The sequence below is a fragment of the Nansenia antarctica genome (assembly GCF_963989245.1).
Source record: "Nansenia antarctica genome assembly, chromosome: 1".
Taxonomy (NCBI): Eukaryota; Metazoa; Chordata; class Actinopteri; order Argentiniformes; family Microstomatidae; genus Nansenia; species Nansenia antarctica.
In genome coordinates, this window is record NC_137674.1 from 107,660,451 (window position 1) to 107,677,950 (window position 17,500).

The following is a 17,500-nucleotide window of genomic DNA, read 5'->3' on the forward strand; positions in this document are numbered from 1 at the left end:
TATTTATAAGCTTTACATCAACAAACCCAAAACATAACAACGGTAGGTCTGTAACAATTATGAAATAATTGTCTAATGGCAGTACAATTTCTAATGGCAATCACTCTAGCTAGCTAACTGGCTAACAACAAAGAGCATGGCGTTGGCTAGACAGCTGCTCTGAATGTTCATCACATCACAACATGCTGATAGAACATGAACACGCTAAAAACACATAACTATTGTCCCTTTCTTATTGATGAGGATACATGTTAAATGTTATGTTAAAAAAATCTGTTTTCACACACACACACACACACACAATTCCTCCAGCATCACCTGTTTAACACAGATAGAGGCAGAGAGGGGAGGATCGGGGGGGGTTATGAAGATATAGCCAGTAGGGATGCAACCCCCCAGTGTCACGGCCACAGAAGGGCATCATGGGAACAGGGTTCCTACACCTTCTGAAACATCAAGCACCTTTGTAGGACTTTCAAGACTCAATTCCCTCAAATTCAAAGACCCAACACAGCATAGTTTGAGACAGATCTAGATGAGAACTTATATAATAGGAACTATCCCCTCACAGACAACCATTAAAAAGAGAGGCTTGAATGTGTGAACACACTCTTCTCTACCACAGCACAGCAAAACAATATTGTGAAATATGTGAAAAGTTAAGCAATACAGAGACTAGACTACTAGTTGACGAGCTAAGTAAAACATTTTTGAATATAGATATTTTTTTAGAGAGAGAGAGAGAGAGAGAGGGGGGAATTCAAGCACTTTCAATGACCCACGTGTATTTTCAAAAACTTTTAAGACCTTGATTTTTTTTTTCTCTCAAATTCACAAACTTTCAAGGATTTCAACCCTGTGGGAACCATCAACCTTCATGTTGCCAGATACCTTCGTGTTGCCAGGTACCTTAGTTTCTCCAGCGTTTAGCTGCAGTAAAGTCCTACTCAAGGAGACTAACGTCTCTACTGCTGTCTGACAGCAGCTCTGATCAGGAGGGTCACGTTCCTACACCCTCAGATCCTCCATTCACTAAGACAGACAGACAGACAGACAGACAGACACCCTCAGATCCTCCATTCACTCAGACAGACAGACAGACAGACAGACAGACACCCTCAGATCCTCCATTCACTAAGACAGACAGACAGACAGACAGACAGGCTGGTCCATTCACTAAGACAGACAGACAGACAGGCTGGTCCATTCACTAAGACAGACAGACAGACAGACAGACAGACAGACTGGTCCATTCACTAAGACAGACAGACAGACAGACACCCTCAGATCCTCCATTCACGAAGACAGACAGACAGACAGGCTGGTCCATTCACTAAGACAGACAGACAGGCTGGTCCATTCACTAAGACAGACAGACAGACAGACAGACAGGCTGGTCCATTCACTAAGACAGACAGACAGACAGACAGACAGGCTGGTCCATTCACTAAGACAGACAGACAGACAGACAGACAGGCTGGTCAATTCACTAAGACAGACAGACAGACAGACAGGTCCATTCACTAAGACAGACAGACAGACAGACAGACTGGTCCATTCACTAAGACAGACAGACAGACAGACTGGTCCATTCACTAAGACAGACAGACTGGTCCATTCACTAAGACAGACAGACAGACAGACTGGTCCATTCACTAAGACATACAGACTGGTCCATTCACTACACCACTGCATTATACAGACAGGCTAATTTAAAAGACAGACAGGCAGCACCAGGACAGACAGACAGGTTGTATAGAAGGACAGACAGACATACAGGCAGGCAGACAGACAGACAGGTTCTGAGTTGGTCCCTTCTGTATTCTAAGCCTGTATGTTCTACTGGTCTATAGAGAGTATGGCTCCTCCCCTCCTCCTGTCACCATGGTGATCTCCTTCTCTCCTCCCTCCTTTAATGTCTGATTAATACCAGGGTTAAATATGACTGGTCTAGTACTCTCTCCCCTCTCTCTCTCTCTCTCTCTCTCTCTCTCTCTCTCTCTCTCTCTCTCTCTCTCTCTCTCTCTCTCTCTCTCTCTCTCTCTCTCTCTCTCTCTCTCTCTCGCTCTCTCTCTCTCTCTGCCTCTCTCTCCCTCTCTCTCTCTCCTCTCTGTCTCTCTCTCTCTGTCTCTCTCTCTCTCTCTGTCTCTCTCTGTCTCTCTCTCTCTCTCTCTCTCTCTTGTTCTCCTCTGAAGAAAGGCTGAACGGCCCCGCTGAGACTGAAGCAGTGCATAAATTAATCTTTCAATTATAAATCTATTAAATTCGCAGGCATATAATTACTAATTATGAAAAATGTCATCTTATTGTGTCATTGATTAGGATTCAGAATGTCCAGGCGGAATCTTAGCGGATCATGTGACTGTTGGTGTCGCGTCGCTAAGAAACATCAATCACCATAATTCTATACAATTCCCAGAGGGTTGTGGTCTGTTGAATTTCAATTCAGTCAATTCAGGATATTAAAATGATATGGTTGCAAATAGGGCATTTATTTATTTAACATATAGATTCCTTCCATATATTCGATTTTCGAATGTAAATGTAAATGATTTTCCCTGAAAGGTTCACTAAAAAGACCGTAACCGTTTTTCGAGAAGATGGGGAGAACTAAAGTCATACAATGTCAGATAGAATGTTCCGCACGCAAACGCATGTAAGCAGAGGAGGAGGAGGAGGAGGAGGAGGAGAGGATAAGGAGGAGGAGAACTGTGCACATGAAGCCAGTAGGCTACTGCTGTAGGAAGGGAATCAGAACCAACAACCTCTCCTGTAAGTCTCCTAGACACCCAACAACCTCCCATTTAAGTCTGCTAGACAACCAACAACCTCCCCTTTAAGTCTGCTAGACAACCAACAAACTCCCCTTTAAGTCTGCTAGACACCCAACAACCTCCCCTTTAAGTCTGCTAGACAACCAACAACCTCCCCTTTAAGTCTGCTAGACACCCAACAACCTCCCCTTTAAGTCTGCTAGACACCCAACAACCTCCCCTTTAAGTCTGCTAGACAACCAACAACCTCCCCTTTAAGTCTGCTAGCTAGACAACCAACAACCTCCCCTTTAAGTCTCCTAGACAACCAACAACCTCCCCTTTAAGTCTCCTAGACAACCAACAACCTCCCCTTTAAGTCTCCTAGACAACCAACAACCTCCCCTTTAAGTCTCCTAGACAACCAACAACCTCCCCTTTAAGTCTCCTAGACAACCAACAACCTCCCCTTTAAGTCTCCTAGACAACCAACAACCTCCCCTTTAAGTCTCCTAGACAACCAACAACCTCCCCTTTAAGTCTCCTAGACAACCAACAACCTCCCCTTTAAGTCTCCTAGACACCCAACAACCTCCCCTTTAAGTCTCCTAGACACCCAACAACCTCCCCTTTAAGTCTGCTAGACACCCAACAACCTCCCCTTTAAGTCTGCTAGACACCCAACAACCTCCCCTTTAAGTCTGCTAGACACCCAACAACCTCCCCTTTAAGTCTGCTAGACACCCAACAACCTCCCCTTTAAGTCTGCTAGACACCCAACAACCTCCCCTTTAAGTCTGCTAGACACCCAACAACCTCCCCTTTAAGTCTGCTAGACACCCAACAACCTCCCCTTTAAGTCTGCTAGACACCCAACAACCTCCCCTTTAAGTCTGCTAGACACCCAACAACCTCCCCTTTAAGTCTGCTAGACACCCAACAACCTCCCCTTTAAGTCTGCTAGTCACCCAACAACCTCCCATTTAAGTCTCCTAGACAACCAACAACCTCCCCTTTAAGTCTGCTAGACAACCAATAACCTCCCCTTTAAGTCTGCTAGACAACCAACAACCTCCCCTTTAAGTCTGCTAGACAACCAATAAACTCCCCTTTAAGTCTCCTAGACTCCCAACAACCTCCCCTTTAAGTCTCCTAGACACCCAACAACCTCCCCTTTAAGTCTCCTAGACACCCAACAACCTCCCCTTTAAGTCTGCTAGACAACCAATAACCTCCCCTTTAAGTCTGCTAGACAACCAACAACCTCCCCTTTAAGTCTCCTAGACACCCAACAACCTCCCCTTTACGTCTGCTAGACAACCAACAACCTCCCCTTTACGTCTGCTAGACAACCAACAACCTCCCCTTTAAGTCTGCTAGACAACCGACAACCTCCCCTTTAAGTCTGCTAGACAACCAACAACCTCCCCTTTAAGTCTCCTAGACAACCAACAACCTCCCCTTTAAGTCTCCTAGACAACCAACAACCTCCCCTTTAAGTCTGCTAGACAACCAATAACCTCCCCTTTAAGTCTCCTAGACAACCAACAACCTCCCCTTTAAGTCTCCTAGACAACCAACAACCTCCCCTTTAAGTCTGCTAGACACCCAACAACCTCCCCTTTAAGTCTCCTAGACAACCAACAACCTCTCCTTTAAGTCTGCTAGACACCCAACAACCTCCCATTTAAGTCTGCTAGACACCCAACAACCTCCCCTTTAAGTCACCAACTGCCAAAGGATTCCGGAACATTCATCACCTAGAGGTGTTTATCTAGCAGCAACACTCTGATTGGCTGCAAAATGAAGCTTCATCATTCATGGATTTTCTTTGTGAAAAAAGTCACCCTCGCCACTTTAGAACATTGACCACCCGGGCGACTTTGTTCACCCTCGGCACTGAAGGAGTTAAATCTCCTGCACAACTAAGAACAAACAGGGTTTCCTTGAGGTCCCCCAGGAAGAAACTGACAGAAAAATAAATAAAAAATACTTAAAATACCTCAAAAGGGTTAAGAGTTAAATCAATGTTGAGATAAGAGAGCCTTTTTTTGTTAATTGTTCAGTGAAATCCCAGATGAAGAAGCGTTGGTGGTTGTTACACTGCTGCAACAAACACTGGTTAAGGTTAGGGCTACTACCTGTCTACCTTAGATACCGTTTACTTTACTAGACACTGTTTACTTTACTAGACACTGTTTACTTTACTAGACACTGTTTACTTTACTAGACACTGTTTACTTTACTAGACACTGTTTACTTTACTAGACACTCTTTACTAGACACTGTTTACTAGACATAGTTTACTTTACTAGACACTGTTTACTTTACTAGACACTGTTTACTTTACTAGACACTCTTTACTAGACACTCTTTACTAGACACTGTTTACTTTACTAGACACTGTTTACTTTACTAGACACTGTTTACTTTACTAGACTCTGTTTACTTTACTAGACACTGTTTACTTTACTAGACACTGTTTACTTTACTAGACACTGTTTACTTTACTAGACTCTGTTTACTTTACTAGACACTGTTTACTAGACACTGTTTACTTTACTAGACACTGTTTACTAGACACTGTTTACTAGACACTGTTTACTTTACTAGACACTGTTTACTTTACTAGACACTCTTTACATTACTAGACACTGTTTACTTTACTAGACACTGTTTACTTTACTAGACACTGTTTACTTTACTAGACACTGTTTACTAGACACTGTTTACTTTACTAGACACTGTTTACTTTACTAGACACTGTTTACTAGACATTGTTTACTTTACTAGACACTGTTTACTAGACATTGTTTACTTTACTAGACACTGTTTACTTTACTAGACACTGTTTACTTTACTAGACACTGTTTACTTTACTAGACACTGTTTACTAGACACTGTTTACTTTACTAGACACTGTTTACTTTACTAGACACTGTTTACTTTACTAGACTCTGTTTACTTTACTAGACACTGTTTACTTTACTAGACTCTGTTTACTTTACTAGACACTGTTTACTTTACTAGACACTGTTTACTTTACTAGACACTGTTTACTTTACTAGACTCTGTTTACTTTACTAGACACTGTTTACTAGACACTGTTTACTTTACTAGACACTGTTTACTTTACTAGACACTGTTTACTAGACACTGTTTACTTTACTAGACACTGTTTACTTTACTAGACACTGTTTACTAGACACTGTTTACTTTACTAGACTCTGTTTACTTTACTAGACACTGTTTACTTTACTAGACTCTGTTTACTTTACTAGACACTGTTTACTTTACTAGACTCTGTTTACTTTACTAGACTCTGTTTACTTTACTAGACTCTGTTTACTTTACTAGACACTGTTTACTTTACTAGACTCTGTTTACTTTATTAGACTCTGTTTACTTTACTAGACTCTGTTTACTTTACTAGACTCTGTTTACTTTACTAGACTCTGTTTACTTTACTAGACTCTGTTTACTTTATTAGACTCTGTTTACTTTACTAGACTCTGTTTACTTTACTAGACTCTGTTTACTTTATTAGACTCTGTTTACTTTACTAGACTCTGTTTACTTTACTAGACTCTGTTTACTTTACTAGACTCTGTTTACTTTACTAGACTCTGTTTACTTTACTAGACTCTGTTTACTTTACTAGACTCTGTTTACTTTACTAGACTCTGTTTACTTTACTAGACTCTGTTTACTTTACTAGACTCTGTTTACTTTACTAGACTCTGTTTACTTTACTAGACACTGTTTACTTTACTAGACACTGTTTACTTTACTAGACACTGTTTACTTTACTAGACACTGTTTACTTTACTAGACTCTGTTTACTTTACTAGACACTGTTTACTTTACTAGACTCTGTTTACTTTACTAGACTCTGTTTACTTTACTAGACACTGTTTACTTTACTAGACTCTGTTTACTTTACTAGACACTGTTTACTTTACTAGACTCTGTTTACTTTACTAGACTCTGTTTACTTTACTAGACACTGTTTACTTTACTAGACTCTGTTTACTTTACTAGACACTGTTTACTTTACTAGACTCTGTTTACTTTACTAGACTCTGTTTACTTTACTAGACACTGTTTACTTTACTAGACACTGTTTACTTTACTAGACACTGTTTACTTTACTAGACACTGTTTACTTTACTAGACTCTGTTTACTTTACTAGACACTGTTTACTTTACTAGACTCTGTTTACTTTACTAGACACTGTTTACTTTACTAGACACTGTTTACTTTACTAGACACTGTTTACTTTACTAGACTCTGTTTACTTTACTAGACTCTGTTTACTTTACTAGACTCTGTTTACTTTACTAGACTCTGTTTACTTTACTAGACTCTGTTTACTTTACTAGACTCTGTTTACTTTACTAGACACTGTTTACTTTACTAGACTCTGTTTACTTTACTAGACTCTGTTTACTTTACTAGACTCTGTTTACTTTACTAGACTCTGTTTACTTTACTAGACTCTGTTTACTTTACTAGACACTGTTTACTTTACTAGACTCTGTTTACTTTACTAGACTCTGGTTACTTTACTAGACTCTGTTTACTTTACTAGACACTGTTTACTTTACTAGACTCTGTTTACTTTACTAGACTCTGTTTACTTTACTAGACTCTGTTTACTTTATTAGACTCTGTTTACTTTACTAGACTCTGTTTACTTTACTAGACTCTGTTTACTTTACTAGACACTGTTTACTTTACTAGACTCTGTTTACTTTACTAGACACTGTTTACTTTACTAGACTCTGTTTACTTTACTAGACACTGTTTACTTTACTAGACTCTGTTTACTTTACTAGACTCTGTTTACTTTACTAGACACTGTTTACTTTACTAGACTCTGTTTACTTTACTAGACACTGTTTACTTTACTAGACTCTGTTTACTTTACTAGACACTGTTTACTTTACTAGACTCTGTTTACTTTACTAGACTCTGTTTACTTTACTAGACTCTGTTTACTTTACTAGACACTGTTTACTTTACTAGACACTGTTTACTTTACTAGACTCTGTTTACTTTATTAGACCTGTTTACTTTACTAGACACTGTTTACTTTACTAGACTCTGTTTACTTTACTAGACTCTGTTTACTTTACTAGACACTGTTTACTTTACTAGACTCTGTTTACTTTACTAGACTCTGTTTACTTTACTAGACTCTGTTTACTTTACTAGACACTGTTTACTTTACTAGACTCTGTTTACTTTACTAGACTCTGTTTACTTTACTAGACTCTGTTTACTTTACTAGACTCTGTTTACTTTACTAGACTCTGTTTACTTTACTAGACTCTGTTTACTTTACTAGACACTGTTTACTTTATTAGACCTGTTTACTTTACTAGACACTGTTTACTTTACTAGACTCTGTTTACTTTACTAGACTCTGTTTACTTTACTAGACTCTGTTTACTTTACTAGACTCTGTTTACTTTTCTAGACTCTGTTTACTTTACTAGACTCTGTTTACTTTACTAGACACTGTTTACTTTACTAGACACTGTTTACTTTACTAGACTCTGTTTACTTTACTAGACTCTGTTTACTTTACTAGACTCTGTTTACTTTACTAGACTCTGTTTACTTAACTAGACTCTGTTTACTTTACTAGACACTGTTTACTTTACTAGACTCTGTTTACTTTATTAGACACTGTTTACTTTATTAGACCTGTTTACTTTACTAGACTCTGTTTACTTTATTAGACACTGTTTACTTTACTAGACTCTGTTTACTTTACTAGACTCTGTTTACTTTACTAGACTCTGTTTACTTTACTAGACACTGTTTACTTTACTAGACTCTGTTTACTTTACTAGACACTGTTTACTTTATTAGACACTGTTTACTTTACTAGACACTGTTTACTTTACTAGACTCTGTTTACTTTACTAGACTCTGTTTACTTTACTAGACTCTGTTTACTTTACTAGACTCTGTTTACTTTACTAGACACTGTTTACTTTACTAGACACTGTTTACTTTACTAGACACTGTTTACTAGACACTGTTTACTTTACTAGACACTGTTTACTAGACTCTGTTTACTTTACTAGACTCTGTTTACTTTACTAGACTCTGTTTACTTTACTAGACTCTGTTTACTTTATTAGACACTGTTTACTTTATTAGACCTGTTTACTTTACTAGACTCTGTTTACTTTACTAGACACTGTTTACTTTACTAGACTCTGTTTACTTTACTAGACACTGTTTACTTTACTAGACTCTGTTTACTTTACTAGACTCTGTTTACTTTACTAGACTCTGTTTACTTTACTAGACTCTGTTTACTTTACTAGACTCTGTTTACTTTACTAGACACTGTTTACTTTACTAGACACTGTTTACTTTACTAGACTCTGTTTACTTTACTAGACTCTGTTTACTTTACTAGACTCTGTTTACTTTACTAGACTCTGTTTACTTTACTAGACTCTGTTTACTTTACTAGACTCTGTTTACTTTATTAGACACTGTTTACTTTATTAGACCTGTTTACTTTACTAGACTCTGTTTACTTTACTAGACACTGTTTACTTTACTAGACACTGTTCAGTACTAGACTCTGTTTACTTTACTAGACTCTGTTTACTTTACTAGACACTGTTCAGTACTAGACACTGTTTACTTTACTAGACATTGTTTACTTTATTAGACTCTGTTTACTTTACTAGACACTGTTCAGTACTAGACACTGTTTACTTTACTAGACACTGTTCAGTACTAGACACTGTTTACTTTACTAGACATTGTTTACTTTATTAGACTCTGTTTACTTTACTAGACACTGTTTACTTTACTAGACACTGTTTACTTTACTAGACTCTGTTTACTTTACTAGACACTGTTTACTTTACTAGACTCTGTTTACTTTACTAGACTCTGTTTACTTTACTAGACTCTGTTTACTTTACTAGACTCTGTTTACTTTACTAGACTCTGTTTACTTTACTAGACTCTGTTTACTTTACTAGACACTGTTTACTTTACTAGACTCTGTTTACTTTACTAGACTCTGTTTACTTTATTAGACCTGTTTACTTTACTAGACACTGTTTACTTTACTAGACTCTGTTTACTTTACTAGACACTGTTTACTTTACTAGACTCTGTTTACTTTACTAGACTCTGTTTACTTTACTAGACTCTGTTTACTTTACTAGACACTGTTCAGTACTAGACACTGTTTACTTTACTAGACATTGTTTACTTTATTAGACTCTGTTTACTTTACTAGACACTGTTCAGTACTAGACACTGTTTACTTTACTAGACACTGTTCAGTACTAGACACTGTTTACTTTACTAGACATTGTTTACTTTATTAGACTCTGTTTACTTTACTAGACACTGTTTACTTTACTAGACACTGTTTACTTTACTAGACTCTGTTTACTTTACTAGACACTGTTTACTTTACTAGACTCTGTTTACTTTACTAGACTCTGTTTACTTTACTAGACTCTGTTTACTTTACTAGACTCTGTTTACTTTACTAGACTCTGTTTACTTTACTAGACTCTGTTTACTTTACTAGACACTGTTTACTTTACTAGACTCTGTTTACTTTACTAGACTCTGTTTACTTTATTAGACCTGTTTACTTTACTAGACACTGTTTACTTTACTAGACTCTGTTTACTTTACTAGACACTGTTTACTTTACTAGACTCTGTTTACTTTACTAGACTCTGTTTACTTTACTAGACTCTGTTTACTTTACTAGACTCTGTTTACTTTACTAGACTCTGTTTACTTTACTAGACACTGTTTACTTTACTAGACTCTGTTTACTTTACTAGACACTGTTTACTTTATTAGACTCTGTTTACTTTATTAGACTCTGTTTACTTTACTAGACTCTGTTTACTTTACTAGACACTGTTTACTTTACTAGACTCTGTTTACTTTACTAGACACTGTTTACTTTACTAGACTCTGTTTACTTTACTAGACTCTGTTTACTTTACTAGACTCTGTTTACTTTACTAGACTCTGTTTACTTTACTAGACTCTGTTTACTTTACTAGACTCTGTTTACTTTACTAGACTCTGTTTACTTTACTAGACACTGTTTACTTTACTAGACACTGTTTACTTTACTAGACTCTGTTTACTTTACTAGACTCTGTTTACTTTACTAGACTCTGTTTACTTTACTAGACTCTGTTTACTTTACTAGACTCTGTTTACTTTACTAGACTCTGTTTACTTTACTAGACTCTGTTTACTTTATTAGACACTGTTTACTTTACTAGACTCTGTTTACTTTACTAGACTCTGTTTACTTTACTAGACTCTGTTTACTTTACTAGACTCTGTTTACTTTACTAGACTCTGTTTACTTTACTAGACACTGTTTACTTTACTAGACTCTGTTTACTTTATTAGACTCTGTTTATTTTACTAGACTCTGTTTACTTTATTAGACTCTGTTTACTTTACTAGACCTGTTTACTTTACTAGACTCTGTTTACTTTACTAGACTCTGTTTACTTTACTAGACACTGTTTACTTTACTAGACTCTGTTTACTTTACTAGACACTGTTTACTTTACTAGACTGTTTACTTTACTAGACTCTGTTTACTTTACTAGACACTGTTTACTTTACTAGACTCTGTTTACTTTACTAGACTCTGTTTACTTTACTAGACTCTGTTTACTTTACTAGACACTGTTTACTTTATTAGACACTGTTTACTTTATTAGACCTGTTTACTTTATTAGACTCTGTTTACTTTACTAGACTCTGTTTACTTTACTAGACACTGTTTACTTTACTAGACTCTGTTTACTTTACTAGACACTGTTTACTTTACTAGACTCTGTTTACTTTACTAGACTCTGTTTACTTTACTAGACTCTGTTTACTTTACTAGACTCTGTTTACTTTACTAGACACTGTTTACTTTACTAGACTCTGTTTACTTTACTAGACACTGTTTACTTTACTAGACTCTGTTTACTTTACTAGACTCTGTTTACTTTACTAGACTCTGTTTACTTTACTAGACTCTGTTTACTTTACTAGACTCTGTTTACTTTACTAGACTCTGTTTACTTTACTAGACTCTGTTTACTTTACTAGACTCTGTTTACTTTACTAGACACTGTTTACTTTACTAGACACTGTTTACTTTACTAGACTCTGTTTACTTTACTAGACTCTGTTTACTTTACTAGACTCTGTTTACTTTACTAGACTCTGTTTACTTTACTAGACTCTGTTTACTTTACTAGACACTGTTTACTTTACTAGACTCTGTTTACTTTACTAGACTCTGTTTACTTTACTAGACTCTGTTTACTTTACTAGACTCTGTTTACTTTACTAGACTCTGTTTACTTTATTAGACTCTGTTTACTTTATTAGACACTGTTTACTTTACTAGACTCTGTTTACTTTACTAGACTCTGTTTACTTTACTAGACTCTGTTTACTTTATTAGACTCTGTTTACTTTATTAGACCTGTTTACTTTACTAGACTCTGTTTACTTTACTAGACTCTGTTTACTTTACTAGACTCTGTTTACTTTACTAGACACTGTTTACTTTACTAGACTCTGTTTACTTTACTAGACTCTGTTTACTTTACTAGACTCTGTTTACTTTACTAGACACTGTTTACTTTACTAGACTCTGTTTACTTTACTAGACTCTGTTTACTTTACTAGACTCTGTTTACTTTACTAGACTCTGTTTACTTTACTAGACTCTGTTTACTTTACTAGACACTGTTTACTTTACTAGACACTGTTTACTTTACTAGACTCTGTTTACTTTACTAGACTCTGTTTACTTTATTAGACCTGTTTACTTTACTAGACTCTGTTTACTTTACTAGACTCTGTTTACTTTACTAGACTCTGTTTACTTTACTAGACACTGTTTACTTTACTAGACACTGTTTACTTTACTAGACTCTGTTTACTTTACTAGACTCTGTTTACTTTACTAGACTCTGTTTACTTTACTAGACACTGTTTACTTTACTAGACTCTGTTTACTTTACTAGACTCTGTTTACTTTACTAGACACTGTTTACTTTACTAGACTCTGTTTACTTTACTAGACTCTGTTTACTTTACTAGACTCTGTTTACTTTACTAGACACTGTTTACTTTACTAGACACTGTTTACTTTACTAGACACTGTTTACTTTACTAGACTCTGTTTACTTTACTAGACTCTGTTTACTTTACTAGACTCTGTTTACTTTACTAGACTCTGTTTACTTTATTAGACTCTGTTTACTTTACTAGACTCTGTTTACTTTACTAGACACTGTTTACTTTACTAGACTCTGTTTACTTTACTAGACTCTGTTTACTTTACTAGACTCTGTTTACTTTACTAGACTCTGTTTACTTTACTAGACTCTGTTTACTTTACTAGACACTGTTTACTTTACTAGACTCTGTTTACTTTACTAGACACTGTTTACTTTACTAGACTCTGTTTACTTTACTAGACTCTGTTTACTTTACTAGACTCTGTTTACTTTACTAGACTCTGTTTACTTTACTAGACTCTGTTTACTTTACTAGACTCTGTTTACTTTACTAGACACTGTTTACTTTACTAGACTCTGTTTACTTTACTAGACTCTGTTTACTTTACTAGACTCTGTTTACTTTACTAGACTCTGTTTACTTTACTAGACACTGTTTACTTTACTAGACACTGTTTACTTTACTAGACTCTGTTTACTTTACACACTGTTTACTTTACTAGACTCTGTTTACTTTACTAGACTCTGTTTACTTTACTAGACTCTGTTTACTTTACTAGACTCTGTTTACTTTACTAGACTCTGTTTACTTTACTAGACTCTGTTTACTTTACTAGACACTGTTTACTTTACTAGACTCTGTTTACTAGACTCTGTTTACTTTACTAGACTCTGTTTACTTTATTAGACTCTGTTTACTTTACTAGACTCTGTTTACTTTACTAGACTCTGTTTACTTTACTAGACACTGTTTACTTTACTAGACACTGTTTACTTTACTAGACACTGTTTACTTTACTAGACTCTGTTTACTTTACTAGACTCTGTTTACTTTACTAGACTCTGTTTACTTTACTAGACTCTGTTTACTTTACTAGACACTGTTTACTTTACTAGACTCTGTTTACTTTACTAGACACTGTTTACTTTATTAGACACTGTTTACTTTATTAGACCTGTTTACTTTATTAGACTCTGTTTACTTTACTAGACTCTGTTTACTTTACTAGACACTGTTTACTTTACTAGACTCTGTTTACTTTACTAGACACTGTTTACTTTACTAGACTCTGTTTACTTTACTAGACTCTGTTTACTTTACTAGACTCTGTTTACTTTACTAGACTCTGTTTACTTTATTAGACCTGTTTACTTTACTAGACTCTGTTTACTTTACTAGACTCTGTTTACTTTACTAGACACGGTTTACTTTATTAGACACTGTTTACTTTACTAGACTCTGTTTACTTTACTAGACTCTGTTTACTTTATTAGACCTGTTTACTTTACTAGACTCTGTTTACTTTATTAGACCTGTTTACTTTACTAGACTCTGTTTACTTTACTAGACTCTGTTTACTTTACTAGACACGGTTTACTTTACTAGACACTGTTTACTTTACTAGACTCTGTTTACTTTACTAGACACTGTTTACTTTACTAGACACTGTTTACTTTACTAGACTCTGTTTACTAGACACTGTTTACTAGACACTGTTTACTTTACTAGACACTGTTTACTTTACTCGACACTGTTTACTTTACTAGACACTGTTTACTTTACTAGACTCTGTTTACTTTACTAGACACTGTTTACTTTACCAGACACTGTTTACTTTACTAGACACTGTTTACTTTACTAGACTCTGTTTACTTTACTAGACTCTGTTTACTTTACTAGACTCTGTTTACTTTACTAGACACTGTTTACTAGACACTGTTTACTTTACTAGACACTGTTTACTTTACTAGACACTGTTTACTAGACACTGTTTACTTTACTAGACACTGTTTACTTTACTAGACACTGTTTACTAGACACTGTTTACTAGACACTGTTTACTTTACTAGACACTGTTTACTTTACTAGACACTGTTTACTTTACTAGACACTGTTTACTTTACTAGACACTGTTTACTTTACTAGACTCTGTTTACTTTACTAGACACTGTTTACTTTACTAGACACTGTTTACTTTACTAGACTCTGTTTACTTTACTAGACACTGTTTACTTTACTAGACACTGTTTACTTTACTAGACTCTGTTTACTTTACTAGACTCTGTTTACTTTACTAGACACTGTTTACTTTACTAGACTCTGTTTACTTTACTAGACACTGTTTACTAGACACTGTTTACTTTACTAGACACTGTTTACTTTACTAGACACTGTTTACTAGACACTGTTTACTTTACTAGACACTGTTCACTTTACTAGACACTGTTTACTAGACACTGTTTACTTTACTAGACACTGTTTACTTTACTAGACACTGTTTACTTTACTAGACACTGTTTACTTTACTAGACACTGTTTACTAGACACTGTTTACTTTACTAGACACTGTTTACTTTACTAGACACTGTTTACTTTACTAGACACTGTTTACTAGACACTGTTTACTTTACTAGACACTGTTTACTTTACTAGACACTGTTTACTTTACTAGACACTGTTTACTTTACTAGACACTGTTTACTAGACACTGTTTACTTTACTAGACACTGTTTACTTTACTAGACACTGTTTACTTTACTAGACTCTTTTTACTTTACTAGACTCTGTTTACTTTACTAGACTCTGTTTACTTTACTAGACTCTGTTTACTTTACTAGACTCTGTTTACTTTACTAGACACTGTTTACTTTACTAGACACTGTTTACTTTACTAGACACTGTTTACTTTACTAGACACTGTTTACTTTACTAGACACTGTTTACTTTACTAGACTATGTTTACTTTACTAGACACTGTTTACTTTACTAGACTCTGTTTACTTTACTAGACACTGTTTACTTTACTAGACTCTGTTTACTTTACTAGACACTGTTTACTTTACTAGACACTGTTTACTTTACTAGACACTGTTTACTTTACTAGACACTGTTTACTTTACTAGACACTGTTTACTTTACTAGACTCTGTTTACTTTACTAGACACTGTTTACTTTACTAGACACTGTTTACTTTACTAGACACTGTTTACTTTACTAGACACTGTTTACTTTACTAGACACTGTTTACTTTACTAGACTCTGTTTACTTTACTAGACACTGTTTACTTTACTAGACACTGTTTACTTTACTAGACACTGTTTACTAGACACTGTTTACTAGACACTGTTTACTTTACTAGACACTGTTTACTTTACTAGACACTGTTTACTTTACTAGACTCTGTTTACTTTACTAGACTCTGTTTACTAGACACTGTTTACTAGACTCTGTTTACTAGACTCTGTTTACTAGACACTGTTTACTAGACACTGTTTACTAGACTCTGTTTACTAGACACTGTTTACTAGACACTGTTTACTAGACACTGTTTACTTTACTAGACACTGTTTACTTTACTAGACACTGTTTACTAGATACTGTTTACTTTAGTAGACACTGTTTACTAGACACTGTTTACTTTACTAGACACTGTATACTTTACTACACACTGTGTACTTTACTAGACACTGTGTACCAGAGTAAGATTAAGACAACTCTCATCTAAATTAAGTGTTCGCTCTCATCCCTCTCATCCCTCTCTCTCTCTCTCCCTCTCTCTCAGTCTCATCCCGTCGTCACTCCCTCTCTCTCTCTCTCTCCCTTCCATTTGGTTCTGATGTGATTCTATCTGACACAGAGAACAGCTCGACATCACTTCCTGTGAAGCCAGCTGCTGTCATCTCTCAGCCACGTCATGTGACTCCAGCCCTGTCCAAGCCCCGCCCCATCATTAGCATACCAGTGAAAGGCCGATGCGTGCATGTGTGTGTGCGTGTATGTGTGTGTGTGTGTGTGTGTGTGTGTGTGTGCATGTGTGTGCGTGTGTGATGAGAGGGTGTGTGTGTGTGTGTGTCTGTGTGTCTGTGTGTGTGTGTGTGTGACGAGAGGGTGTGTGTGTGTGTGTGTGTGTGTGTGTGTGCGTGCGTGTGTGTGAAGGGTTCCATTGATTAGAAAGCCTCGAAGGGTGGCTCACAAATCTCCTCTCCTCCGTCACAAATGGCTTCCCTTCCTCATCACACACACACACACACACACACACACACACACACACACACTCTCTCTACACACACACACACACTCCCTCTCTACACACACTCACACCGTCTCTACAGAGACACACACACACACTCTCTACACACACACACACACACACACTCCCTCTCTACACACACTCACACCGTCTCTACATACACACACACACACACTCTCCCTCTCTACACACACACACACACACCCTCTCTCTCTCTACACACACAGCCTCTCTACACACACACACACACACCCTCTCTACACACACACACACACACACACACACCCTCTCTACACACACACACACCCTTTCTACACACGCACACATACACCCTCTCTCTCTACACACACACAGCCTCTCTACACACACACACACATACACACACGCGCACACACAGACACACACACACACACGCACTCCCTCTCTACACACAC

The 17,500-nt window shown here is 36.4% G+C and overlaps 1 protein-coding gene across 1 annotated transcript in view; it reads right to left on the bottom strand.

Moving 5' to 3' along the window:
- The window catches only part of LOC308156194 (CUB and sushi domain-containing protein 1), a gene marked incomplete at its 3' end in the record, with an annotated part of 144,114 nt that overhangs the window by 113,898 nt on the left and 12,716 nt on the right, over positions 1-17,500 (bottom strand). The window lies entirely within an intron of this gene.